This window comes from Sapajus apella, unplaced genomic scaffold (genome assembly GCF_009761245.1).
Source record: "Sapajus apella isolate SASKATOON/1434 unplaced genomic scaffold, GSC_monkey_1.0 scaffold40, whole genome shotgun sequence".
In the NCBI taxonomy this organism is placed as follows: Eukaryota; Metazoa; Chordata; class Mammalia; order Primates; family Cebidae; genus Sapajus; species Sapajus apella.
Window position 1 is genome coordinate 6489665 of NW_022436980.1, and position 27619 is coordinate 6517283.

The window sequence follows — 27619 nt, forward strand, 5'->3', positions numbered from 1 at the left end:
AAGTTATTCTTGCAACTGAAATACTGCTGCTTTTAGCAGGCTGCCATTTTGACCTTCATTTTATTATGCAGAAGAACCCTAATAGAGCAGAGCACTAGGGAGAAACCAGTGTGGTTGCCCCAGGCCTATACAAAGACCACCTGTTTAGGACTTAGGTGTAGTGATATAGGGGGCATACCAGGCAGGTCCATCAGAGTTATGGATGGAATTCCTTGTAAAACATAAATGTTGTGAATACATTAGGCTGTTTCAAAGATTGTTCTTGCAGGGGTAAAATGAACTGCACAGAAATAGATTTCTTCTTGCATCCTCTCTACCCCACACACATGTGCACATATGCCTGAGTATGCTTTATAGAATGATAGTAGCTAAGAAACCTAAATGAAAATTTTATATACCAGCTCTACACATAGTTTTTGCCCGCTTTTGGAGTTCCTGCCATCAGTAGCTTCCCTTAGCCTCCTCCACACTCACCATAATACCTGGAGTTATCTAAATGTAATAAGACCCATGCTTTTGTCCCCTCAAAAGCACTGTATCTCCATTGGCCTCCTCACAGAAAATGTAGGCAGCCCTTTCTAGGACATCACCAGTTCATTTCCAACCTCAGCCACCAGCAGGGAGTGCTCCTACACTGTGTAACTTCAGCCTCTCGCCATTCTGTTTGAGGAATCTTCCTCCCTTCAGGGACCCACCCTTGGGGTTCCTCTAGTGTGTCTAGAGGGTCCCAGCCTTATTAGCATACAGACCCTGTAATAGGAGCCTTGCCTATTGTACCCCTCACACCAGTGTTTTGCCTTTGTTGGTGCCATAGGTTTATCACCACTTGGAACAATGGAGAGTTTGCCCTAAGACTTTGGCCTTTTCATAAAACTGAGCTGCTGTTATTCACCAAGGTGTCAGCTTCCTTGTATTCTTTCTAGACCCTTCAGGTCTGCTAAGGGTACATTGATAGTGTTTTGTCTGGTTTAAATATTGACATGAAAAATTTGCATTCTCAGACTTATTTTCTGGCTGGTGCCTCAGGTACTCTCATTTTCAAAAGTTTTGTGTAAAAATGATTATCATAGTACAGCCATGAGAACCAGATTTCTTGCCAAAGTGGTGATGGGGCTTAACTTTCTTTTAGACTTGGCAAATTGAACATGGTACTGTCTCCAGGGTGAAATGTTTTACTCCCATACCAAATATCTCTTGCTGTAATCTACACCTTAGCTTTGTGGAACAACTACCTCAGAGGACAGGTGGGAAGGGTGTGAAAAGAGAGCCTTGTGTTTTAACAGGGTTAAGGATAGTATCCCTGGGGAAAAAAAAAAAAAAAGGTAAAGATAGTTTGAGGCAGCACTTAAACTTCCTGCAAAAGAAAATGCATAAATGAACAATTGGAATTTTAAATGGAATTTCATCGACTTTCTCTTTCTAAAGCTCCTAATAGGATTTCCATAATGATTTTGTGTTTTCTTTCCTAATAGAACTTAAATGGCAAATAAATGATATGCTATTTTTGATTTAGAAAAAAAAAAAAGCTTTTTTGTGGGTGTTCTCTTTTTAAATAAACATTAGAGAATAGATAATGGCAAACAAAAAAAAGTCTTCCTAATCAGAGGGATAGCTGATCAGTGTGTGTATGTGTTTTTAATATTTATTTATTTACTTATTTGATCATTTGTCTATTTATTGTAAGGAAATTAATAAAGGAAAGAAGAAAAACACCTTATGATAAATTAATCTCATTAGATTAATATAATTTTAGAGCTGGAAAGGAGTTGGAAAGGAGTTTGATGATCAAGCTATGACTTTATATCACACTCGGTTTAGAAATGTGAATGTTGAGACCCAAAGATGTCTAATCAGATGAATCAAGATGCACAGCAGGATTGTGGCAGAGCTAGGCCTAAAACTTTCATTTCAGGCAATACTCTCTCAGAATTTACATTACATTTTTTAAAGCTTTCTTTTAAACTGAGACAGCCTCATTTTAACAATTTACACTGATGTGCTTAAATCTAATAGGACATTTGCTATTATAGTAACTGAGACTTCACATTGGATATACCAACTAAGGAATATACATTCAAATAGTTCGAAGACATTTCTTTCTAAGCCATTTCTTATTTGCATAGGGTAAGGAACCTTAGTTAGTTCAATTTTTATCTTTTGTAAGATTTCAAAGAAACACTTGCACCATTCCTATTTACCTAAAAACATGGTTTTTAAATGAATCTGTTTCTTTAATAAGTATTCACTTAAGTAGGTCATACTCTTAACATTCTTGGAGATAAAAAAATCTTTTATCAGATTAAAAGAAATCTGGCTTTTATTCCTACTTTGAACCATCTTTGAGTTGGTCCTTGTAATTGTTGGTTTCAACAAAATACTAAGTCAAAAATCAATATTTGTGTTTATTTTTGTTTAATACAAGAGAAAACAATCCATTTATCTTTTTGCAGTTATGATACATAAATACTCTATTTTTCATTTATGCAAACCTAATTTTTGAGAATTTCCTTTTTGTTTCATTTCTCTGCTTTTGCATTTTTCAAACATCTGTACCATGGTTAGTGGCAAGAGTAGCAGTGGCTGGCACTTTTCCTTCACATTGTGAGAGAAAGAAAAGTGACTGGAATAAAACCTTGCTTTCCATGTGGTTGACTTGAAATGAAGCATTGAAAAGGTATCGTCTCTTTCTTTTCTGACACCAGAGGTGAAATCCACCAGCCAATAGCAGTATTGATACCAAATCATCTGTTGATTCATGTCAGTAAACTGTTTGGCAATGCATGCCCCCTTCCTCAACTGAAACCCCTAAATGGATAATCCTTGTGCATTAGCAGCATCCATCTATATCAACAATATATGCCTCTGTTCACGCATTTCAGGAAGCCTGAGATTCTACAGTCAAAAAATGAATGAAAACTTTTGCTTTTGATTCAACAAAATGATCACTTCATAGGCACGTTTGGCTGTGAAGTCCTTATTGATATTGGGCTCTATTATCAGAGATAGTGAAGAGAAGATGGCACTAGTGCTTTCTTCTACCTCAATTAATTCTCGTTAGGAAAAACTATGATGTTTGTCTTATACATTTACTAATGTAAAATATTTAAAGCACAGACTAGGCATGGTGGCTCACACCTATAATCCCGGCACTTTGGGAGGCCAAGGTGGGCAGATCACTTGAAGTTAGGAATTCAAGACCAGCCTGGCCAACACTCTAGTCTGGTGCACTCTAGCCTGGTGTATAGAGTGAAACTCTGTCCCTACCTAAAAAAAGAAAAAAAAAATGGCTACACTCTAGCCTGGTGGATAGAGTGGAACTCTGTCCCCCAACCCCCAAAAAAAAGAAAAAAAAATTTTAAAAACATATTAAGGATAATATGAAATACAAGAATCCAGAACCAAGTTAAACGAAGTTTAATAATTTGGAACATTTGTTTCTGAACCTATTTTTTATTAATTTATTATAGGTTACGTACAGTAAACTAGGCAAATTAGGTGTATACCTTGATGACTATACATGTGACAGCACCCATCCTAAGATACAGAATATCTGGGAAGAGTCCCTTGTGTATGCCCCTTGAAGGTGATATTTTCCACAGTTTTAACAAAAGGTAAAAAACAAGTAAAACCGCTGTGAACTCTATCATCATGAATTAGTTTTACATAAGTCATATATTTTGGTTTATATAAAATGTATTCTTCTGTATGTATTACTAAAATTTATCAATTCTCTCATTGTTACACGTTATTTTCAATGTTTTCCAATCACAAACAAGACCACAGTTAACCTTTTTATAGGCGTAATACATAGAAGTAGAATTGCTTAACTTTAAGAAATATGCATTTTGAACTTTACCTAGGTATTGTAAAATCTCTCTCCAATGTGGTTGCACCAATTTATATTCTCAATAGAAATCTAAGAAAGCATCTCCACATGCTTCACATTTGTGACAGTCAGACTTTTAAAAAATTTTTGTCAATCTGATGGGAATTAAATATCTCACTAAATTTTTTTTAAGCCATTGGGATTTTCTCTTCTGTGCTGCCTATTTGTATCTTTTGTCCATCTTTCTGTTGGATTATTTGTTGTGCTGTTGTTGCTTTGGAATAGTTTTGTTTTGTTTGGCCTGATTTGGTTTTTGGTATTAGTTGCTGCTGTTGTAATATTCCGGATTTTCATATTTTGGGCAATAGAGATTACAAAGATTTTTTTTTTCCCAATTTGTAGTTTCCCTTTTAACTGTGACTTTAGTGGTATTTGTTTTTATGAAGCTTTTACTATTAACTCAATTAAGTTTATTGATATTTTCCTTTATAATTTGTGCTTTTATGTCATTTAAGAAATCCTTTCACATGCCAAGGTCATTTGCCTTTCTGTATTTTCTTCTAATAGTTTTAAAGGTTTCCCTTTACATTTAGATCTTCAATTCTTCTGGAATTATTCTTTTTCCATATGGATAACCCAATTATCCCAGCATTATTTTAAAAACTAGTTATTCTTTACTAACTTGTAATGCCATCTTTTGCCTATATCAAATCTGTTTATATGATCTTTATTTGATCCAGCAGACTGTTTTCCTATCCTTGTGCTAACACCATAGTCCTTAATTACCATAGCTTTGTAATATTCTTTATACTTCGTAAGGTAAGTCTCTCTACCTTGTTCCTTTTTAAAATTCTTTTTAGCTCCCTTGGTCTTCTGCCTTTCTATATGAATTTTAGGGCTAGTTGGTCAAGTTTGGCAAAGGTCTTGCTGAATTTTATTTGTAATTACATTAACATTAGAAAATAATCTGGGGAGAATTGACATTTTTGTAATGTTGTGTCTTGCTGCCCAGTGACATACTATATCTCTCTATTTGTGATTGTCTTCATGTCCTTTAGTAATGTTTTAAAATTTCCATCGTAAATGTCTTGAACATGTTTTGTAAAGTTTCTTCTCCTATAACTTAGATTCTTGCACTATTATATTCATATCTGTTTTCCATTTCATTGTTTATTGGTTATTATTGGTATATCAGCAATTTTGCTGAACTCTCTTACTACTTTGAATAACTAAACTGGTAAATTCTCTTAAGTTTTCCACATCAACATGTATGTCAGCAGTAAGTAATGACAGGCATGTTCTTCAATTCTAATTCTTAAATGTTCAGTTTTTTCCTGTCATATTGCATTACTAAACCTCTGTATAGTATGAATAGGATAGTCATATTAACAATATGTGTTCTGTTTCTTATTTTACTGGAAATGTTTTAGAAATGCAACATTTGCCTGGGATTTATAGAAAACAAAATTATTGCATTAAAGAAGTTCTTAATATATTCCTAAAATATTTATAGTTTGCCAAATATTTTTAAACACAAATGCTAGTTAAATTTTATCTAATGTATGTTTTGCATCAGTATAAGATAGAATTTTCCACTACTATATTAATATTTTATATGATATTATTACATTTCCTGATATTAAACATTTCTTATATTCCTGGAAAAAAAAAGATTCTTGCTCTTAGTGTATTTCTTAAATCTACTGTTGAGTTTAATTTGCTGATATGTAGTATGTTTACATGGGGCAATCAGTCTTTAATTTTTATTTTTTTAAGTGTTACTGTAGAGTTTTGCTGTCACAATGGTTCTAGCCTCATAAGTTGCATGACATTTCATTTTTTTCTATTTCTCAAATATTTTTTATATTGTCAGGATTATTTATTCTGTGTATTTGGTTATACTTGCATCTAAAATCATCTCAACTTGGTAATTTTTATCAGTAGTTTGTATGTAGTAATAGGCAGATTATCAGAATATCTGAATAAATCAATAACCATAGAGGAAATTTCTGTTTCTTCTCTAGTCAGTTTGGGGAAGTTTTTTTTATATATATACAGTTCACAGTTTATACTTCAATTTATTTGTATAAAGTTATTTATATAGTCTTATGATTTTTAATTTTTCATCCTTAATTATGTTCCCCTCTTATTCCTAATATTACTTATTTGACCCTTCTGCCTTTTCTTTTATTAGATGCTAGATATTTTTCTTTCATTTACTTTTTTACAAAAACTGGCTTTTGATTTTGCTTATCTACATTATTATTTATTTGTAGTCCAAGTCATTACTTTCTGCTTTTATCAGCATTAAGATATTTCCTTCCTTATATATTTTTATATTTTTAGGTCATTTTTCTTTTTCTAGATTCTTGAATTGAATATTATTCTTTTACTTTCAATTATTTTTATTATCCTTAAAAATAAATTTCAGACTTTAAATTTTTTTCCTGGTTTCTCATTAGGTGCGTACCGTATTTTGATATATAGTTTTGTTCAATTTTAAATATTTCATAATAATCTGTTTTGATTTATTTTTAACCCTTGAGGTATTTAGAAGGGTATATTTTTACTTTGTAAACATATTTACTCTATTTTTATTATTTATTTCTGAATTTAAATGCATTGAAATAAAATGATGTGTTTATACAGTTTTAATTGAAAAAATGTTTTAGTTTATTTTGTGACTTTATCTGGTACATGGATTTTACTTCTGGCTTGAAATTTGTAGGTGGCTTATCTGTTTCTTTAGCACTACTTCTAATCCTACAATTCTTTTGTGTATACTGAACTATATATTTTTCTAAGAAAATATAAAATCGACCTTTTAGTATTTCTGACCCTCTTCTTAATTTAAAAAAGGTGGTTAGCATGGCATGTTTTATTACCTGTTAAGTAGCAATCTTGTTAAAATAATTGTCTAATGAAGTTTTAGTTTTACCTATTTGTTTTTAACCAGATTCAAAAGTGATGATCACTGTTTTCTATAATCAATGCTTAATTATATTTACTAATATTTTTTAGATATTATTTATACCAGCTGTTATTGTTAGATCCTGTGGCTTCCTTTCTGGGTTTACTTTCCTTATTACATTTTTTAGTAATTATTTAGTGAGGACCCTTAGTAATACACATTTTTTTATTTATCTAAATATGTCCTTATTATGTCTTTTATCTTAAATAGCAATTTATCTGGGCATTTTTGCTCAGCATTTTAAAAACATTATTCAATTATATCTTAGACTATTGTTCTGGCAACTATTCTTAATGAAGAGAAATCTGTCAATCTAGTTTTATCTCTTTATAGGTAATCTGTTTTTTCTCCTGGTAGCTTTTTAAAGTTATTCTATATCATTAATGTCTTGTAGTTTCTCTGAAATGTGTCTGGATGTGGATTTATTTTGAATTATTAGTCATGAGCTCAGCATATACTTATGAATCTCAGGACTCCAGTTTTGGAAAATTCTTAGCTATTATCTTTTCTTTATTGTTCTTTTGTCATTACCTTCATTTTCTTCTTCTGGAATTCTTATAAGACATATATTGGTATTTCCTAATCGGCTTACTGTATCTCAATTGCTATTTCATTTTCAAAAAATCAATTCTTCTTGCTACAACTTTTTTCTGAGTGAATTCCTTAACATTACCTTCCAATTCACTTAATTCTCTCCTTGAAATTGCCTTTTTTCATTTATTGTACTTTCATATTAATGAACATTTTTAATTTTTTAAGATTTCTTATTAATTTTTACTCTTATTCACCTATTCTTATTTTATTTCTATCTGTATTTAATCATTTCTTGTTCTTTTTTAGGTACAAGTACTTTATCACTAAGCATTTCAAGCATATTCATGTTGAGGTCATTGTCAGATAATTTTATAAAATCAAATTCATCTGGAGTGCATATTCCAATTATTGATTGATTTTCTTAGCATTTAGTTTCTTGCTATGTGTTATAATTTTATTTTACAGATTTTGTTTTGTTTGTTTGTTTTGTGCACATGTCCCTAACTAGTGGTTTTACAGTTGCCTTTATCTGGATCTTCTTAGTCCCAGTCCAGATCTCACAATGGTACCTTTCAGCTTCATTCTTATATGAATATTTGATCATAATGCTGTATCTTATCTTTCCACCTCTCAGGTACTGCAGCCCAATATAAGCTGTTTCCCCAGGTAACAACTGGCCAAATTTTTGCAGCCTCTTGATAAAGTAGTAAGCCAGGTTCAGGTCCACCATTTCAAATGGGGCCCTTTTGACTCCATTACTCTAGAGTATCTCTATGTGACTCTATCCAGATTTTCATAGGCCTATGGCTTCAGCACCATGTACAGCTTTTAGTAGCTTTCTATAAATGATTATCTTCTTTTTAAGTCTGACTGTGCATGTTTTCCACGTTTTATATTTTATGGAATTTTTAAGGTAACAATATATCTTGGACAATGCTCCTTTGATTCTTATCTCTCTTTATTATGTTTTTTATATTATCTTTATTGTGCTTTGCTCTATTGCAGTTCACAGATATTTTTTCACAAATTGAAGGTTTGTGGAAACTCTGCGTTGAGAAAGTCTATCAGCACCATTTTTTAATTTTTTTTCTTTTTTAAAAAATTTGTGAGTACATAAATACATCATTTAAAAACACAATGTTACAAAGTTATTGAATGTTTAGCTGTGCTGGGCACTAAACATTACACATATTGTTTTTTTCAATCCTTTCTACATTCAGTTATTCTTATTTCCATTTTTTATGGCAGAAAGTTAAGGTAAATAGACTAAATAAATACACCAGTAGGAAAGAAATTATAACAAGTAAATGGCAGAAATAACATTTGAATCCTGTTTTGCCACCAAAACTAGTGTCCTTAAACTGCTATCCTGTGGTTAAATTCTGGTTTTTTAATCTTTTAAAAATATTAGTTATTATTTTTAATGTTAATTAAATTAAACCAATATTCCTTTTGTAAAAAAATATGTATCTAGTCCTATCTCAGAAATCTTTTTTATATTTTCTATGTTTTTATGCTTACTTGGTCTAAATTCACTCTCTCCCTCTCACTCTGTCTCTGTCTCTTTTGAGAAGTGATGGCTTTTTTAGCTTTTCTCAATCTAGCAATTTGAAGTTTTAAAGTATAGTTTATCCTTTTAATAATGATCACTGTTATTTTTCTGAAAAACGTTCAGGACTGTTTTCTTTAATTATTGTCGTTAATGAAATAGTACACTGCATGAAATGAGAAATTTAGGATACTGTTTCTTCCTCTATCTCCTCATATGACTCAAGTTCTTATTTGTGTTGTAATACCTTATATCAGGTATAAATTATTATTTTTATTGTATAGTAATCAAGAGAATAACAGAAAGCTGGGTTACTTTTTTGGGTAGTAGAGAGCTTCTAGCAAAAAGTAGATGCTTAATAAATATTGGTTGAGTGTTAAGTGAATGGTGGACCTGTTTGGTTACACACGTGCACACACACAGAAAGAAAACATAGCTGAGATCTCGTTGCTGCTGATGAACTACCATTTTGTTTAAACCTTGTATTTTATAAGCAGTTGAATCATGATATGATTTAATAAATACTTTTCTGTCAATTATTTTGTTAGGCAAACCCATGCTTTGTTACTCAGCCCCCAAGTTAGGTCCATTCATGGCTGTTTCCATGTTTACCTCTTCTGCCCTACCCCTCTTCCACAAATAATAAACATATTTGGTAACTTTTATTTCTAAACCAGGGACTAATGTTAAGTTTTCATTTGGCATATGCAGTGGGATTCTTGAACATAAATAGCAATAATCATATCATATAAAATGGCTAATACCCCACATTCTTCCATAATGGTTCGTGTTGTTTACTATTTAAACAGAGGTATTTTGAAGTAATTCCTATTGGTTTTGTTGTTGTTTTTTGTTTTGGTTTGGTTTTTTGAGACAGAGTCTCGCACTATTGCCTAGGTTGGAGTGCTGGAGTACAGTGGCGCAAGCTTGGCTCACTGCAACCTCCATCGCCTGGTTCAAGTGATTCTCCTGTCTTAGCGTCCCAAGTAGCTGGGATTACAGGCTTCCACCACCACGCCCAGCTAATTTTGTATTTTAGTAAAGACAGGTTTCACCATGTTGGTCAGGCTGGTCTTGAACTACTGACCTCAGGTGATCCACCTGCCTCGGCCTCCCAAAGTGCTGGGATTACAGGTGTGAGCCATCACGCCCAGCCTATTATTTTATTTTTTAAGGGTAATTCTTCAAATCCCTAACTATAGTCAAAAGAAATCTTTTATATTAATTTGCTCAGGAAATTGGAGTTTTGATTTATGTTATTAAGAACCTTAGTGAAAATCTGCAATACACTAGGATAAAAAAGATGTGCTTTTATTGTAGCAAAGCAGATTAAATAAAACAATATAGATTAGCAAGGAAAAAAGCAACGTATAAATAAACTAGGTCATTTGCTGATGTGCAAATTTTTTTGAAATTCTGATAACACATTTGATCAATTTATAAGAAGTACATATTATTCCTGTTATAAAAAACACTCAAGCTTTCTATGTGGCATGATTTTAACAATCTTTTATACATAACAAGAGATTGAAATTAAACTGCCTTCCTAGCTGTTTCTATTTTTTAAATTGTAAAAATGACTTTTATTATTCTTTACCTAAAAATCACTAAACGCGAATAACGAAACTTAGTTTCTATTCCTAGTTCTGTCATTTAATTGACTCCGTGATCACGAGTCAATTAAATGAAGGAAGTCCACTTCCTTCATTTATAAATGTAGACACTTGGTTTTGATGCACTGTGAAGCCCCTTCCAGTTCTTGTGTACCATACTCTAGAACACAAGAGCGTGTCGCTCTGTCTTTATACAGAAATACCCACTTATGAAAATATAAGTGCATATAGAGTCCATATAGCAACCTAAATTATTCAACAGAACTCATAAGGGAATATCCAACAATAGGATGAATTTTCCCCTGAACAAGGTAATTGAATGTAACTGATAGATAAATAACCAGGAGCTATCATATGTTCTTGATCAGGTCTGACATGATGAAAGCATATTTTCAAAATAACTGTTAGACATTAGTATACAGAATGAATCAGAATGGAAGAAACCTAGAATGCAGACCAGGCAGACATGGTGCCATCATTCAGAGCAAGGTAAGGAGGGCTCAGACTATGGCGATACAGTCAGAGATGAAGTTGAAGGGACAGATATGAACATACTAAGGTATATGTTCAGTCAAATAGAATGGATAAAAAGAATATAAAGAGAAAAGTTATGAAAGGAAATACAAATATCTAATAAACATGGAAAAACATAACTCACTAGGATTCGAAGACATGATTTATGAAAAATAGTAATTCTCAATGCTGGTAGTGGTACAGTAAAATAGGCACCAATAAAGTGAAGATCTATATATTGACACAAAATTCTACAAAGTAATATAACATTATATTATCAAGAACCTTTTATAAAAAATCTCATTTGACACATTAATCTTACTTCTAGCCATCTATCTAGAGGAAATAGAACCTCAGACAAAGATTTAGGTACAAAGACGTTTACCACAATGTCATTTATAAAAGAGAAAAGAAGATTTTACAATCTTAAATTATAAAATTAAAGAAATCATTAATTAAATTACAGAATATCCATATGTATCACTGCATGTCATATATGCAAATTAGATAGTTCTTCAAGATATTTTAAGACTATTTTATTAGAAAAGTTTATAAAATAACATAACTAAATAAAACAATCCCAAATATAAAAGTGAAAGTATTTGGTAATGATGTAAGAGAATACATTCAAATGTAAAGAGCAGTTATCTCTGTATTGTGGAATTACTTGATATTTCACTTCTATTTCCTTTTTCTTGAACTTTCTTAATGCTTGAAAAATGCTGTAATAATTAGAAAAATAAGTTTTAAGGAAGCAGTAAATAATCTAAACACTGAATCTCAAATTTGATAATTATTTAACTTAGAAAAGAATACATGTCTGATTCCAATTTATTCAGTTACTGAAATATGGGACACATCGATTTTCAGTTTCCCCAGACTGAATCACATGAGAATTTCTTTTTCTATTTTACATCTTTGTACCTTTGCCTTAGGTGATCAGCCTGAACTTTGACATTCCAGAAGCGTATTTTACGTTCGTTCGTTCGTTCGTTCTTTCTTTCTTTCTTTCTTTTTCTTTCTTTCTTTCTTTTGTCTTTCTCTCTCTCTCTTTCTTTTATCTTTCTTTCTTTTTTCTTTCTTTCTCTTTTTCTTTTTCTTTTCTTTTCCTTTTCTTTTTCTTTCTCTCTTTCTTTCCCTCTTTCTCTTTTCCCTTTTCTTTTTCTTTTGCTTTTCTCTTTCTTTTTTTTTTTTTTTTTTGACAGAGTCTCACTCTGTAGCCCAGGCTGGATTGCAGGGGTGCAATCTTGGCTCACTGCAACCTACACCTCCCAGGCTCAAGCGATTCTGTGCCTCAGCCTCCCAAGTAGCTGGGACTACAGGTGTGCTCCTCCAAGCCCGGCTACTTTTTTGTATTTTAGCAGAGATGAGGTTTCACCATGTTGTCCAGGGTGGTCTCAAACTCCTGACCTCAAGCAATCCACCTGCCTCAGCCTCCCAAAGTGCTGGGATTACAGGCGTGAGCCACCATGCCTAGCCCTCACTTTCTTTAGAATCTCATTTCATTTTCTTCAGTCATTTCTGACATTAACATGCTCAAACCACATTTACATGTATATGAGATCATCTTCTATTATCACAAAAGAATCTAGATTGTTCTTTATGTTTTCAATTGTTTTTAATTTCTAAATTCCTCATAAAAATATGCCAATCAAACAATAGCATTCTGAGTAATTGAAACAAATGAAAATAAAGGACACAGTCAGTGTGTCACTGAAGAGCCATATTTATGGGGTGGAATAAAGTACTACTGATAAAATTTATTAGGCACTCATTTCAAGAATAGAATCTCGGCTGCTCTGTGTAAGAATGAATAAACATAACAACTTACTTGGCACTGTACCCAGAAATTTATCCAAAAAGAAACCCAGTTTGATGCCAGAAAGAATGAACCAGATAAAGTTTTACTGGCTCAAAATACACAAGTAACTTAGTCTGCCCCCTTTGTAACAAAACAAGTAAAAATATAATTTGCTTTACAATCTAATTTCCTTACATTGGCCGATGGCACAGCGCTGGAGTACCTAAACATTTACAGACCTCACCCTCTTTTCCTTCTGTCAAGAGAACAAACTACTCTCTCTCCCTCAGGCCTTCACTGACTATCTAAGTTAACCCAGAATCATTTGTACACAAGCTTATCTCTTTTTCAGAACAGTAAGTCTAGTGAAAGCAAAGACTGTTTCCTGTTTATCTTTGTATACATCAGGTTCTGGCAAAGTGCATAACTGTTGAACGAAATAATGAAATATTCCCAGCCTAGTTTTTGAGAGTTTTAGTCTCTATGAAATAATCTAAGGAAAAGTTCCTCGGATACAAATGCTTACACCCTATGTGTTGTTACATAATCTATCTTACTAGCAATGAGGCAAGTTTCTTTAGAATGATGATATCACCAAATTAGGAACACCTTTGGGAGCAAACATCTTTCAAGATATTTTTCTGCAGGGCTAAGAGTTAAAGTACAGTAGTATAGTTTTTAAGAGCTCTTTCAATTATTATTGTAGCACCCACAACAAGTTACTAAGTCTCTCTGAATCTCAGTTTTCTCATCTGAAAGATGAGAAGAGTAATCATCTTTATCTCATATTCTTTGATGTGGGGATTGGATGAGATACTGCATGTCAAATAGTATCACGCCCGGCTAAACCCTTGGCCATTATTATTAGAGTTAATGCCTCGCAGGACACGTAGTTGGACTTGCACATACATCTTGATGACTGGGACAGAGTGTACAGGTATAGCAGCAGGGCTCTCGCTGGATATAGAATTAGAGAGCTTAAGTGCATATGCCGATGCTTTCAGGCTTAAGTAGCATAAGAATTACTTGGGGAACCTGTTTAAAATGGAGATCTGAGTTCCCCCTCAAGAGATACTAATTCAATTGGTTTGCTCTGGAGTGAGACCCTGAAATATGTCTTTTTAACATGCTCGCCAGGTGTTTCTGTTGCAGCTGGTCCTAGACCAAGCACCAAGTAACCCTGGCATCATGACTCCATCTCAGCCTTGATCACAAACCACCTCTATCCCTATGGCATCATTCCGCAAGATTGGCCCTGCTTAATGTTGTGTGGCTTAACTACCAAAAGCTTTGCTGCTTTCACTCTGTGGCTTTGCTAACAGAAGCCTTCCTTCCTCCACGTCCTCAGCCCACCTCACTGAAGGCAGAAAAATAGAATAGGGAAGGCAGAGTCAATTGGGAAAACCTGAGTAATTACAGTAAATTATGTTATTTTGTGTTATTTGACCTAATGATCTGCATTAGTCCAAAAGTGGGCTGACTTGAGAGGTAAGCTTGAATTTTAGAACAATAGTTTTCCCCCAATAACTATGGCACGGCTGGCTATGTCTCTTGTTTTTTATACAATTGCTATCTATAGAAGTTAGATGAATAAGCACATTGAAGTGCAAAGTGTTAAATGCATGCTTCGATTTAGTCAATGCATTTGCACATTGAAGTAATTAGGATTATTTAAAAGCATTCTGCTTCTAATACTTTGTTCTCCTTTTCCTACAAATCAAATTAGTGAGGGGTAGATTTGATTTTGACATCATTTTGAAAATATTTTCTTTCCTTTTTTAATTTCCTTAGTATTACATTTTTAAAAAGTTCAAAACACAACCGTGATTAAATGCATAAAAACAAAACAAAAAGTCCAAAGTACAAGAAAATGAAAAACAGCACAGAGTAATATGCAGAACAACATAAATCATACTTCACAAATATAGTTGTAATAACACACCTTATCTGTGTCTGATTAATTAATAAATACTCATTCAGATAGCAAATAGCTTACTCTTTTACTTTGAGAGCCCAAATTTAATTATTTATCTCAGTCCAAATCAATATGAAAAGGCAAACAGATCTACATTGAAAAAATCTTAACCATCTCCTATTTTCATTGTACTATATATAATGCAATGAATGAATGTGAAGAAAGAGTATAACGGATGCTTTCGTTACTTGCTAACAAAGCATTCAAGCAAGATTATTCCTTTTTTAAATAAAGTTAGAGTCAGCAGAACCATGAAGTGGTTATGGAGCTATCTTGCATAGGCAAATACAGACCTGAGTTTAAATTCCAGCTCTGTACACTGTCTGAATTATCTTTGACAAGCTACTTCACCTCTCTGACCCACAGTTTTCATGTCTGTTAGAGTAATAATATCTATATTGCATAGTTGCTTTAATAATATATAGTATTTAATATTTATAATATATTGTAATATATAATATATTAATATATTGTATTTATAGAAATCATAATGTATTTGAAGTGCCTGGCATTTAATATTTACTCAATAAGTGGCAGTTATTATTTTTAAGTCAGGAAATAAAATTTGGAGGGATAAGAACCCAAAATCCTTAGAGGAAAAGCAAAAACGAAACAAAAATATTCTATGATCTCACTTTCCCAGAGGCTATTTACACAAGTCACAGATTTTATCCTAGGACTTTATCAGGATTCTACAGAAGGGAATGTTTTGCCTTTATAATCTTCTTTCCCCCAAATTGTAAATTACTTATTGCAAATTACTGACCTCAAAATCCATGTTGAGAAATACCCTTTATATTATTGAAGTGCATAATTAAATGCATATATTTTGCCAACACAAATTATTATCATATTCTTTAGCTTAAAATAAATGGTCCTTTGGACTGGACTCAGATAAGTCTAATTTCTCTTATTTTTTCTATACTATTTTTATAGTCTAAAAGTATATGTGTTTATGCATAAAAGTGAAGGTGGGGAGAGAGAGAGAGAATGGACAAGAATAATAAAACCATCTGCCCAACAGAAATGGTGCCCTGTTCAATCCTGTCCTTAGTGATTGATTCTGTGTTTCATGTACAGAAAGTGCTCATTAAATGTTTGCTTAATTAAGTAAATGAGGGAAAACAAAATGCTAAGAAATACCTGTATAGCATAAAGGAACCAACTCAAAAGTAGTGCATGTAGATTGTAGGCAGACAGGTAAAACTTATCTGTGGACATCAGTACCTCTTTAGTTAGATTGGCTCCGTGTGGAATGACTGCCATCTTTATTTAGAACTATTAATTCTTAACTGGGGCTGGTAGCTAATCCAGGAGAGCTGACTGACCTTTGGTCAGAGAGTCATAGAATGTAAGAGCCAGAAAGGATGATGGAGAGTTTTTGATACCACAGGGCCTGCCTCATTTCTCAAGTTAAGAAACTGAATGTCTTGCCAAACACTAGGTAGCAAACTTAGTTGGTCCTAAAACTTGAGTTTCCTGATCTGTTCCAATTCATTTTGTATTGTGTCATGCTGCCTTTGTGTCCCCAAACTTCCTGTCCACCTGAGAGCTCCTATATATCCAATGGCTCCTTTGCCTATGCTCAAAAAAGTGCAATGGAGCATCCATCAATGCTTCGGATTAGAATCATCTCACCTATTATGGCAATTTCCATAGAACCTAAAAGGCCACAATAAAGAGATTCTTCATTTGATTCTTAAAATCAATGTTTTTTTTAATCAAGAAATAAACTGTATTAAATTATTATTAACCATTAACAACTCATCCAAATTAGCTTCTTTTCAACTGAGGTAGCTGGAACTAAAAGGAATGGAGAACAAAGACCTGTTACAATTTGGGGAAAACTGTGAAGAAAGAGCTCTGTCTTCACGGGGTTACCCAGGGGAAGGCAAGGCCAGGCGGGCTGTGGCAGGGAAGTCCAGAGGACCCAGAAGTTCACCCAAGAATTTGAATCTTAGAGAAATGAAGAGAGATAAGAATATGTGAAAAAATAACAAAAAGTGGAGGTAAAAAGGGGAAGATACAAGTAGATTTAATAATTTGATCTTTTGGTTCATTAATTAGTACTATCATTGTTACTTCTTCACTCAGTGGAAAAGCCTTGCATTCAGGTCATTCATGTCCTGTTAACAGCTTATATTTCTACTGTCTGGTAAGTAGTAACTCAAATTTCTTGGGTCATATATTGATAACATCCATGAGAGAAGAAATAAAGCATTTGGTAGGTAAATATCTTCCCTATCCACTTAAAGAATGAAGTGTTGATAGCTGTTGATGGTGAGTTAAACTGGCATACCGGGAATTTTTATAAATGGCTTTCCCATGCTTCAATGAATATGTGGCTGAGACTTTAGTTGTATACCAGCTGTGCATGCAAAATCTCATAATTATTCTTACTGTATTAAGCATTTTATAGCAATTTTAGCTCTAAAATGCTATGCAATAGTTTTTATGCAAGTGTACCAGACATGTAAGCTGTTCCAATGAAAACATTTTCTTTCTTTTAGACACATGGTTTTAGGTTTCCAAACTTAGCTCTTTGCATCGATGGAAGAATCTTTAGGACAAACATCAGTTTTTCATGGTGGGAGAGGGACGATGGATTTTCTTGCACATACTTCAAGCAGCCTCATCAGTAAAGAGGAATTTTACTAATTGCTTATATAATACTGATACTAGCAAGTACTGCTGCTGAGCACTAGTTCCTCCCCAGCCTGTTCTATTGAGAAAGCAGCAAAGAGAAAGCGAGGGTTATCTCTGCGTCTCTCTGGGGTGCAATGACAAACAGGCAGAAGGACTTGGCCTTAACCTCTGCAGAAGGCTGACACCTTTAACACTGCTGCACATGCTGCTACACCCTGCAGTAGCAAGTCTTGGGCCTGAGCCCAAAGCTGGTGTGGAGTTTGAACCCTTGGCATTCTGGCCCAGAGCCAAGTGCTATCAATGGAACCCCACTGACACCTTTAGTTATTCTTCCTAGATTAGGATAGTAATTTACTTGTCTCTTTGATTTCAAGTGTCTGGTTTTGTTTCCAGATGCCTCCCAGCTCATCTGTATTCCAGGGGTTTCAAAAGACTTTAACCTCATTGGTTGTTTCCTTTGTCAGTTCCATTTGGTGAACACAGGAGGGATAGAGAGAGACTAGAGAGAGAGAGGCGAGGGAGGGGTTTTTGTATGTGTGATGTAGGGGGCATATGGAGAGGGCTTGGTGAGACTGAAGGAATAAATGAAGGCATATTCACTTTTAGAATATCAGCTATGATGCCAGGACAAGTCAGAATGCAGTATAAGAGGTGATGTGTAGGACAATGTATCAAAAAGTATTATTACATAGATTCATGTGTAAAAGCCCTCCAACCAGCAGTAATCTCAAACTCCCCCAAATGATTGCAATATATGGAGATGAAGAGACCCTAGAAATTTTATCCCAATGCCAATAAGGTAACAGAATTTGGATTTTAACATGCAATAGTAGGAAACGGCATTTATGCATGTTGTCATTTCTTATTTACAAGGGCCTGTCTAGCACTGTTTATTGATTTTACTGCATTTTTTCCCGAGGACTGTAGATAGATAGAAATGCCCATCATTAGCACAGCAATGAGTGCAACCATCACACTCAGAAAAAGATACACATAGGACCCTACGAGCAAGCATCAAATAGAGAAAAAAGTCACACAATAACATGTGCAGCTATAACTCCAGGCAAACACACACATAACACCCTGTGTGGCCATTGCACTGAGAAAATATACACAGCCCCCTGTGCAGCCATCACACATCAGGAAAATACACACATGACACCCCTATGCAACCATCACACCAGGCAAAAGCACAGACATAAAATGCTAAGTCAATAGGAATGAACCGCTCATAAAAGCCTACTGGAATAGATCACATCACAGCCAGGTACATCTGTTCTCAGCACTAACCATTATCGTTAGCTTAAAATGCTTAAAATCACTGTGCATCCTCAGGTCTAGGGACAGATTATTCCAAGAAGATTCTGCTAAATAGATTTGGCAATGCAGTTAAGGGGACCTCTACTACATTAAAGTGATGATGCATTTTGCATCTCAAAGGCTGTCAACTGTATTTAGAGGAACCGTGTGATTGAAGAACAATGTGCTGGGATGGGATAGCAATTTTTCTGGCCCTTCTAAATCTGGAGGTGATTTTTGCCCCAACATGAGTTAAGTGTGCAATGAATTGGCAGCTCTCAGATTGGGAGGTGGCTAATAAAAGCAGAATTGGAAATAGCTTTCAACTTGTGCTGCAAAGGAAGCCGCTACATCCTGTTTTAAACTGGAACTCTCAGGTGGTATGTCATATCTAAAGGTCTTAGCGAGGTCAGACTTCAAGCCATCAACTTGAGATAAATAAGTAGCAACTACAGTCCTTGCTTCATAGGATTGACTGCCCAACTGGGGGGAATAAAGGAACCACCCACTTCTTCTTTAACCAGCGCCGTCTCTTTATCCTCTTGCCTTGGTCTGTGATGTTATCCTAGCTGTGTGACACAGGGGTTACTGCACTGTGAGGGAAGCTCGGCATGTCCTTCTGAAGAGTGGCCCAAAAGAACTGGTTAGAAAGAGTTTCAAGCTTCGGTGTTTCAATTACAGTGGCATTTTGTGTTTCTACTGAGTGAGAGAAGTTTCAAGTTAGCTTGTTAAGAATGATTTACACCATAATTCTAGGAAAAACAAATGTGAGTGACTGAAATTTGAAAGGAAAGAGTATGGGGGGAAGTGCCAGACTAAACGAATCCTAAGTAAATAGGGTGTTTCTTGGAGGGGGGGGTGGGTGGGAATGGTTTCCTTTTTAAAAAAACGAAAGAGAAAATGTATGTACTGTTGGTAATTACTTCTCTTACCTGGGTAAAGTGAAGCGAAAAAAAAAAAAGAAAAGACAAAGAAACAGAATTGCTCCATTTGCTCCCTGTAAAAGCAAATTTTCAGGAGAGGGCAGGTGTTTCCCTTAAATTTGCATGACAGCATCTTACTGGGAATGAGCAGTACTGGAAATGAGAACTAAGAATTTCACTTTTTTTCCCTCTAAATGTGGCAGAAAAGGTTTTGTTGGAGTGAGATAAGCATTTTCCATGAAACAATGCAGTAGTGACATTAGGTAATACATGGTGACTGGGACACACCGCATGGTATACTAGAGAAATTGCATGATACCTACATGATAACTATAGTAACTTTAGTTATCACTACCATATTATCTCCTGATAACTATATAATTAGTTTGTGTCATCAAAGCACCCTAAACGTATGCCTGTTCCAGCTACTCTGGTAGAAAAAAAAAATAAACTTTTTTGCAAGGGGGAAAAAAAGCTAATGAAGAAAGTTGCCAAGAACAGATATTTTGTAATCTGTGCTAAATCTCTGCTGGAAAACATGAACAGTAACGAAGCTGAGAAGACAGTAAAAGAAATTCGGGGCAAGGTGCCAGACGCCCAGACGGAAGGAGAATGTGGACCAAAAGATTGCGACAATCGGGTAATTATGGTTTATGAATTTCAGCTTTAATCTGTAGTTCAGTGAGTCCTGATTAAATATCTGTTAAACACAATTAAAGTTTGTTTTTGTATTTCACCGTCTTGATCAGAATAATTAGAGACTGCGTGTTTCATGTCAAAAGTAGCAAGAGGAATTTTAGTGAATGAACATCGTTTTTAAAAGCCATTTGTAGCACCAGCTGTTGGCATTATTTTATATTTTAGTGTTATCAGCATAAAGATGGTCCTCTGGATGCTGAATAGTTTCCAGCAGGACAAGGATGTTATGCTGTTATGATGGGCATGTGCTGATGAGGCTTAAATGTTTAAGAACTAGTGTTCGTTGGAAATGATGGACAAGGGAGATGTACGTCAGGCAAGCAGATATTTTAGGTAAGCCACGGAAGACATTTGAGTTCAGTTTATCCATGCAAGGAGCTACATAAGGGAATTTCTTATGGTATAGTCATTGGTGTTAACACCTGCAATGCTGGTGTGATTTGCTTGCTGAGATGTCAATATAGTGCCTGAAGGAAAGGTGCAAGAAAGGTATAATGAGAAGTGCTAGAATTCTGTTCTGGGTTGGTTCTCAGCTAAATACGTGTGCCTATTATTCCTAGAGTTAGGAGAAGGAAGTGCAGAAAGCATTTACTGTGCTAATAATTCTTTGGCTAAGGATAGCAGTATGAATTGTCAAAAAGGACAAATTTAAATATAAATTGGATTAACTAAAACTGGGTAAAGGAGTAAAATCTGGTTCTACAAACCAAAGCCGAGACTATGATTTCCATATACTTGTGCCGAAAGAGAAACTGGAGCGTTGTATATCAGAATGTCCTCAAAAATTATGAAGGTATGTGTAAAAATGTCTATGCAGCTTACAATGGTATAAGGTTTAAAGAAATAAGATACCATCTTGCTTGCTACTTGAAATTTGGGTACCTAGAATATTTTGGTCCCTGTGACAGACAGATTAATACCCCCCTCCCCACCCCACCAAAGATGTTTAGATTCTAATCCTCAGAACCTGTGAATATGCTCCCTTAGATGGCAAAGAGACTTTACAGATGTGACTAAATTAAGGATTTTTGAGATGGGAAGATTATACCAGATTATCTGGGTGGCCTAATATGATTATAAGAGCCCTTTAAGGGAAAGAGGGAGGCACGAGGATCACAGAGAAAGAGATTTGGTGATGGAAGCAGAGGTCAGAGAGAGAGAGAGATTTAAAGATGCTGCATTGCTGGTTTTGAAGAGGGAGGAATAGACCATGAGCCAATGAACACAGGTGATCTCTAATAACTGGAAAACTCAAGGAAAGGGATTTTCTCTTAAAGAGTCCGGAAAAAACCAACTCTGTTGATAACCTTGATTTTAGGACTTCTGATCTCCAGATCTATAATAAGTTAGTGCTAATTTGTTACAGCAGCAACAGGAAACTAATACAGTCCCTATGAACCTGCTTCATGAACTTGATTTCTATTGAAAAGTTATCTAGTGAAAAGTACATCCAGGTATGGGAAAAATAATAAGCCTTTATGAATTTAATCTAAGGTTTATTTTCTAGGCTGTCTTTGTGGCATAATTTGGAGATATATCTGCTATGATATGAATTTTAAAAGTCCATGAAATACAAATTAAAATCATGGACAAATTCAACCCTATCTCCCCAGCACTAGTTATCAGCAGTGCATTCCAAACTAGAAATGTTTTTAGGAAGGAAGAATTGTAGAATGAGAATAATTTCTCTAACAATAATAGTGGTTAACATTTGACTACTTACCTTAGGTTTAACCACTTGACTGTGGCAATAATTGACCATTTTTAAGCTACAGAAATGGCAGTTTCATATGTTTTAATGTAACCAATGTTATCTCATTTAAACATTCTAAGAACTTCATGAGGATTCTGAAACTAAGGTTAAAATTTTCACCCAAGATTAATACATTTTAGAGTTATGCAAACTTCAGGCTAATAATGTACTTTTTTTTCATCATGTTCAGTTAAAAATGGGATTCAATTCCCATTATTAGTACAGTAAGTGCTTTCTGCCCTTCCTTCTCCTGACTCTAGGAATAATAGGCACACATCTTTAGCTGAGAACCAACCCAGAACAGAATTCTAGCACTTCTCATTACATTGGCCAAAGGTGCCTTTGCAGATCTGAGGATTCATGTGTCTCACATACTATTCAAAAAAGTAACAGTATAAAAGTCATGGGAAAATTGTAGGGGAAAGTGAACATAACCCGAATAGACAAAGACAGTGATAGAAATTGGCTACCTAGCATCTTTGTATTGAAAAGAGGATATAGAAGCATACTTCTTTTTATTGCACTTCCCAGACATTACATTATTTGCAAATCGAAAGTTTGCGGCAACCCTGCATTGAGCAAGTCTATTGGCATCATTTTTCCAACAGCATATGTTCACATCATATCTCTGTGTCACATTTTGGTGGTTCTTGGCAATATTTTAAACTTTTGAATCATTATTATATTTGTTTAAGTGATCTGTGATCCGTGATCTTTGATATTTCTATTCTCATTGTTTTGAGGTGCCACAAACCACACCCTTATGACAAATTTAATCAATAGATGTTTTATATGTTCTGACTGCCTTACCACCTAGCTATTCCCTCATCTCTCTCCCTCTCCTGGGACCTCCCTGTTCCCTGAGACATAATATTGAAATAAGGCTAATTAACAACTCTACAATGACCTCTAAGTGTTCAAGTGAAAGGAACAGTCACATTATCTCTCACCTTAAATCAAAAGCTAGAAATGATTAAGCTTAGTAAGGAGGGCCCAGATAGGCTGAAACCTAAGCCCCTTGCACTAAACAGTAATAAAGTTGTAAATGCAAATAAAATGTTCTTGAAGGAAATTAAAAGTGCTACTTTAGTGAAAACACCAATGAGAAGGCAAAACAGTCTTATTGTTGATATGGAGAAAGTTTGAGTGGTGCAGATAAAAGATCAAACCAGCCACAACATTCCTGTAAGACAAAGCCTAATCCAGAGAAAGACATTAACTCTTTTCAGTTCTATGAAGACTGAGAGAGGTGACGAATCTTTTGAAGAAAAGTTTGAAGCCACTGGAGATTGATTCATGAAGTTTAATGAAAGAAGCCATCTCTATAATATAAAAGTGCGAAGCGAAGTATCAAGTGCTGATAGAGAAGCAAGTTATCTGGATGATCTAGCTAAGATAATTGATGAGGGTGGCTGACATAAACAACAGATTCTCCGTGTACATGAAACAGCCTTCACTGGAAGGAAATGCCATTTAGGGCTTTTATAGCTATTGAGGAGAAGTCAATGCCTGGTTTCAAAGCATCAAAGGATAGGCTGACTCTCTTGTTAGGAGCTGATGCAGATGGTAACTTTAACTGGAAGCCAACATCTACTTACCATTTAGAAAATCCTAGGGCTCTTAGGAATTATGTTAAATCTACTCTGCCTGAGCTCTATAAATGGAATAACAAAGCCCGACAACAGCATATCCGTTTATAGCGTGTGTTCAAGTCATGTCTCTGTGTCACATTTTGGTGGTTCTTGGCAATATTTTAAACTTTTAAATCATTTAATCATTTGTGGGATACAAATCTTGGTTTTACTCCTTATTACCAAGTTAAATAACCCCATCATCTTACTTTCCTGATCTCTAAGAAATAGATAATAATAATAATACCTAATTCATGGACATAGTTGCTGGGAGGATTAAGTGAAGTAATGAATGTAAAGCACTTAGAGCAGGACCTGGTACATAATAAGCAACATTGTTAGCTGCTGTTGCTGTCATTGTTGTCATCATCATCATCTACTAAAAAGTAACAGGTTGTAGAGAAGCCTTACAGGGAAAATGTACCTTATTTATTGTTAAGTCTTTAGTCTAGAAAAAACCAGAAACTTAATTTATTCTTACTTACTATAGCAATACAGCATTTCCAATGGCAAAATGTACTCTTTAATCTGCTTTGACAGTATGTGGAAAAATATACACTGTTTCTTAATCACTGTATTAGAAGATTATTGCATTCATTGTTTTTTCATAAAAAAACAAAAAACAAATTTAAGAACAGACTGCAACAGCACTACATCAATGCTGATAAATATAAAATTTGACCTACATTTAGAATTATATATTTTTTCATGTTGTCTTTCTGGTACCTAAGAATTAGTTTTTCTTATTATTATCTAATTTCACACCTACAATAACATCCCTGAAATTAAACTAAGAATGCTACAAACACAATCTAAGAGCACAGAGGGCTTTCCTTTAATCAAAAACATGATTAGAATGATACCTTCTCATCTTCATTGTACCAGACATGTTTTTCCCATGAGCTCCAAGAAGGGATAGCCAACCTGGGGGGCCCACTGTGCCCCAGAGTTGGTGCTGGAAAGGAGAATATGTCTACTCAGCAAGGGATAGGATTTTCATAGGTGTTCCTTCTCTCCAGAAAATGTTGAAGCCAGTAGCCTTTCCAATCTACCTAGGGAGGATTAAGAATAATTTGTTTTAGAATGATATTGCTTAAAGAGATTCCCAGCCTCTCATAGTTTATCACTTCCATTGATAAGATGATAAAAGCTATGGACCCTCTTCCCAAAAAAAGGATGCAATACCTTTTCAAAGGATTCATAAGCCCCATCAAGCCTGTCGATGGACCTTAGATTATCCCTAGTTCACAATTGTGTTCTAAGAAAATCACTGTAGGACTGATTGGGCTGACAAGATTTTAGACTAGAATTGTGCAATGTATATTTACCATATAATCTTGGACAAGTCATTAATGTAAATTGAAGTCCTGGCTTTTAATTAGTAAACTGAGTACTTTTAATCCTAATATTCAGGGAAAGTACATATTTATTTTTAGAGCATTTTGAGGTACAATTGAATAACTACTGTAATAAAGAGCACTGATATTGGCTTTGTTTACTACTTATTTATTTACTGTTTGGTCATTAATTTATTCATTAATTCAGCAAGCATTTGTTGAGCACCTACTATTCCAGATACTAGAAATATAGTAATGATCAGAGCTCACGAAGTCCTGGAACATTCTAGTTAGGGGAGATAGTTAATAAATATGTAAACTTGCTGACATACAATGAAGAGTGAAGTGAAGAAAATAAGAGTAGAACCTCATACAGATGGCATGTAAGGAGATGGCATTTGGTTGAGACCTGAATGATGTTAGAAACCGGACATACAAAGATGTGAAGGGAAATCATTTCAGGCAAATTAGAATAGCAATTTCAAAGGCCCTGAGGCTCAAGTGAGCTAGGCATGTGAATTATGATAGGCCAGTGAATGAGGAAAAGTATATTGGAGATGTGTTCAGAGAAGGAATCTGGAACCAGACTACATAGGCTGCAGAGTGAGAAGTTTGAATTTTATTCTAGTTACAGTAAGCAGCCATTGATGATTTATGTAGTAGAATCTCATCTCACACTGAAAGAAATCACTGTAGTTTCTGTGTAGAGAATGGGTTGTAGAGGAGCAAAAAGAAAGTAATACCAATTAATACTTAAGAAATGTCGAAAGCTGAAGACAGAAAGTAATCTCATGGCAGTGTAATACATTGCCTCATGGAGAATTTGAAATGTCTTTTGTTGAGCAGCCAAGAGAACAGAAACTGATTCATGAGGTGTAGCATGTCCAATGTCTTTGGCCATTTATAGGATTATTTAGGGGCCTAAATTGTTCTTTCTGAAAAGAAAGGAAAAAGGAATTGTGAGTACAGTCTAGTGTTGTTCGCAATGAGGTACTGTTATTTTCAGGGAAGGAGGATTGTTGAAGTAACTGATAAAGCCCTTAGCAACCAGGAGTCTCAATAGGTAAGGGAATTATTGGGACTATGGGCCAGTTTCACTAAGATTCATCACAAGTGTGATTCCTCTGTTTCCTGAAAGCTGCCTAAGATCACAGGTTACCTATAATCTTCTTCTGTCCCTTTAAATTAGATTCAAATGTCCTGCTTCTTTACCGCTATCCATCTGTCAAGGTAGTTCCCAGAAATTACCATACTGAATGGTGGAAATAGGTAATGTAATTTGTATGAACATCAGAAAAGGAAGAAATTCTGTTGGGTTTATAGGTGTTTCCCAACAGAACTAAAATATTAAGTCTGAGGGAATGTATTATTTTATTAGGGTTATAGTGAGTCACCAATATTGCTTGAAATAAGTTTAGTTATATTATTCCTTGTCAACCAATTGAAATACTTTAGTAAATGGTAAATCATAATAAATACAACTAGGAATGCCATGTATAAAAATAATGATCTATTTTAGCTTATGGACCACCTATTTTCACTAATAAACTAAAAAATTATATTAATCATTTCTCAATGACATTTATATATAATGCAAATTTGGTGTATGCAATTATAGATGAAAATATATCTAGACAGTCATTCAGAAGGCCAGGAGTAGCAGCCTTTTCCAAAAGGGCATTTCTATAAGACTATAGGTTATAGCTCCAGGGTAAATATGAAGAGACAAGAAACTGCATTAGAGTTCAGGATAACTGACTTAAAGTGATGTTAAATTTCATAATCAGAGTTCCTAGAATGACCTTGCAAATTATATTTCCAGGGAAACATGAACATAATAATATAGTATCATGGAATAGCCTTATTCAGTAGACCAAAAACAATTAAGTACTATATATGAAAAACATACTGCAAATACTAAATGTACTGAGCTTATTCAAATGAAGACTTAACAACTGGTTGTTGTTGATTGTATTTTTTTAAATGAGAGTTGAAAAATTTTATAATAGAATTTCTGACCCTTCTGTTACCCCAGGTCCTTATGCTGTTTTAACCACTTCCCCTCCCTTTCATTCCCAAACTGTCTTTTCTCTGGGAAAAAGAATATAAATTATCCTATCTAAATTTCAAGAATGACTATTCCCACATGAGAGCATATCAAAGCTGAGAAGAGAATACAGAATTCCTAACAACCAGTACCATTCACAGAAGCTCATCTGCTACTTCCTAATAAAACTGGTTGTTAATCTTCCCTAATTTGTCTACATCTTTCAGGTAATAAAAGTGTCTAAACCATAATGCATTCTTCCAGAGAAGATAATCAGGTAGCTTAATACCTCTCAGCTCAAAGACACAATGTCCCTTTGTATGCAGTCTTGAATTGGATTGACATTTCTAGCTGACACTTTACATCAAAGGACATTTTGCTCCGCTCACTGCCTGATCGTTTTTATTATCTTCTAGAACATTCCTAATTCTCTCTTGTTTTTTTGAGATGAAATCTTGCTCTGTCACCAGCCTGGAGTGCAGAGGCAAGGTCTCGGCTCACT

The 27619-nt window shown here is 34.6% G+C and overlaps 1 protein-coding gene and 1 long non-coding RNA gene across 5 annotated transcripts in view; one reads left to right on the plus strand and one right to left on the minus strand.

The window, feature by feature from the left end:
* Positions 1 to 27619, plus strand: part of ZBTB20 (zinc finger and BTB domain containing 20) — a 796445-nt gene that overhangs the window by 539590 nt on the left and 229236 nt on the right. The gene's annotated exons all lie outside the window — the stretch shown is intronic.
* On the minus strand, positions 4361 to 19992 carry LOC116565594. The gene is made up of 3 exons (XR_004275526.1): positions 19982 to 19992; positions 14503 to 14508; positions 4361 to 4443 (listed from the first exon to the last, which is right to left on the minus strand). It is a non-coding gene; the product is annotated as an uncharacterized LOC116565594 (long non-coding RNA).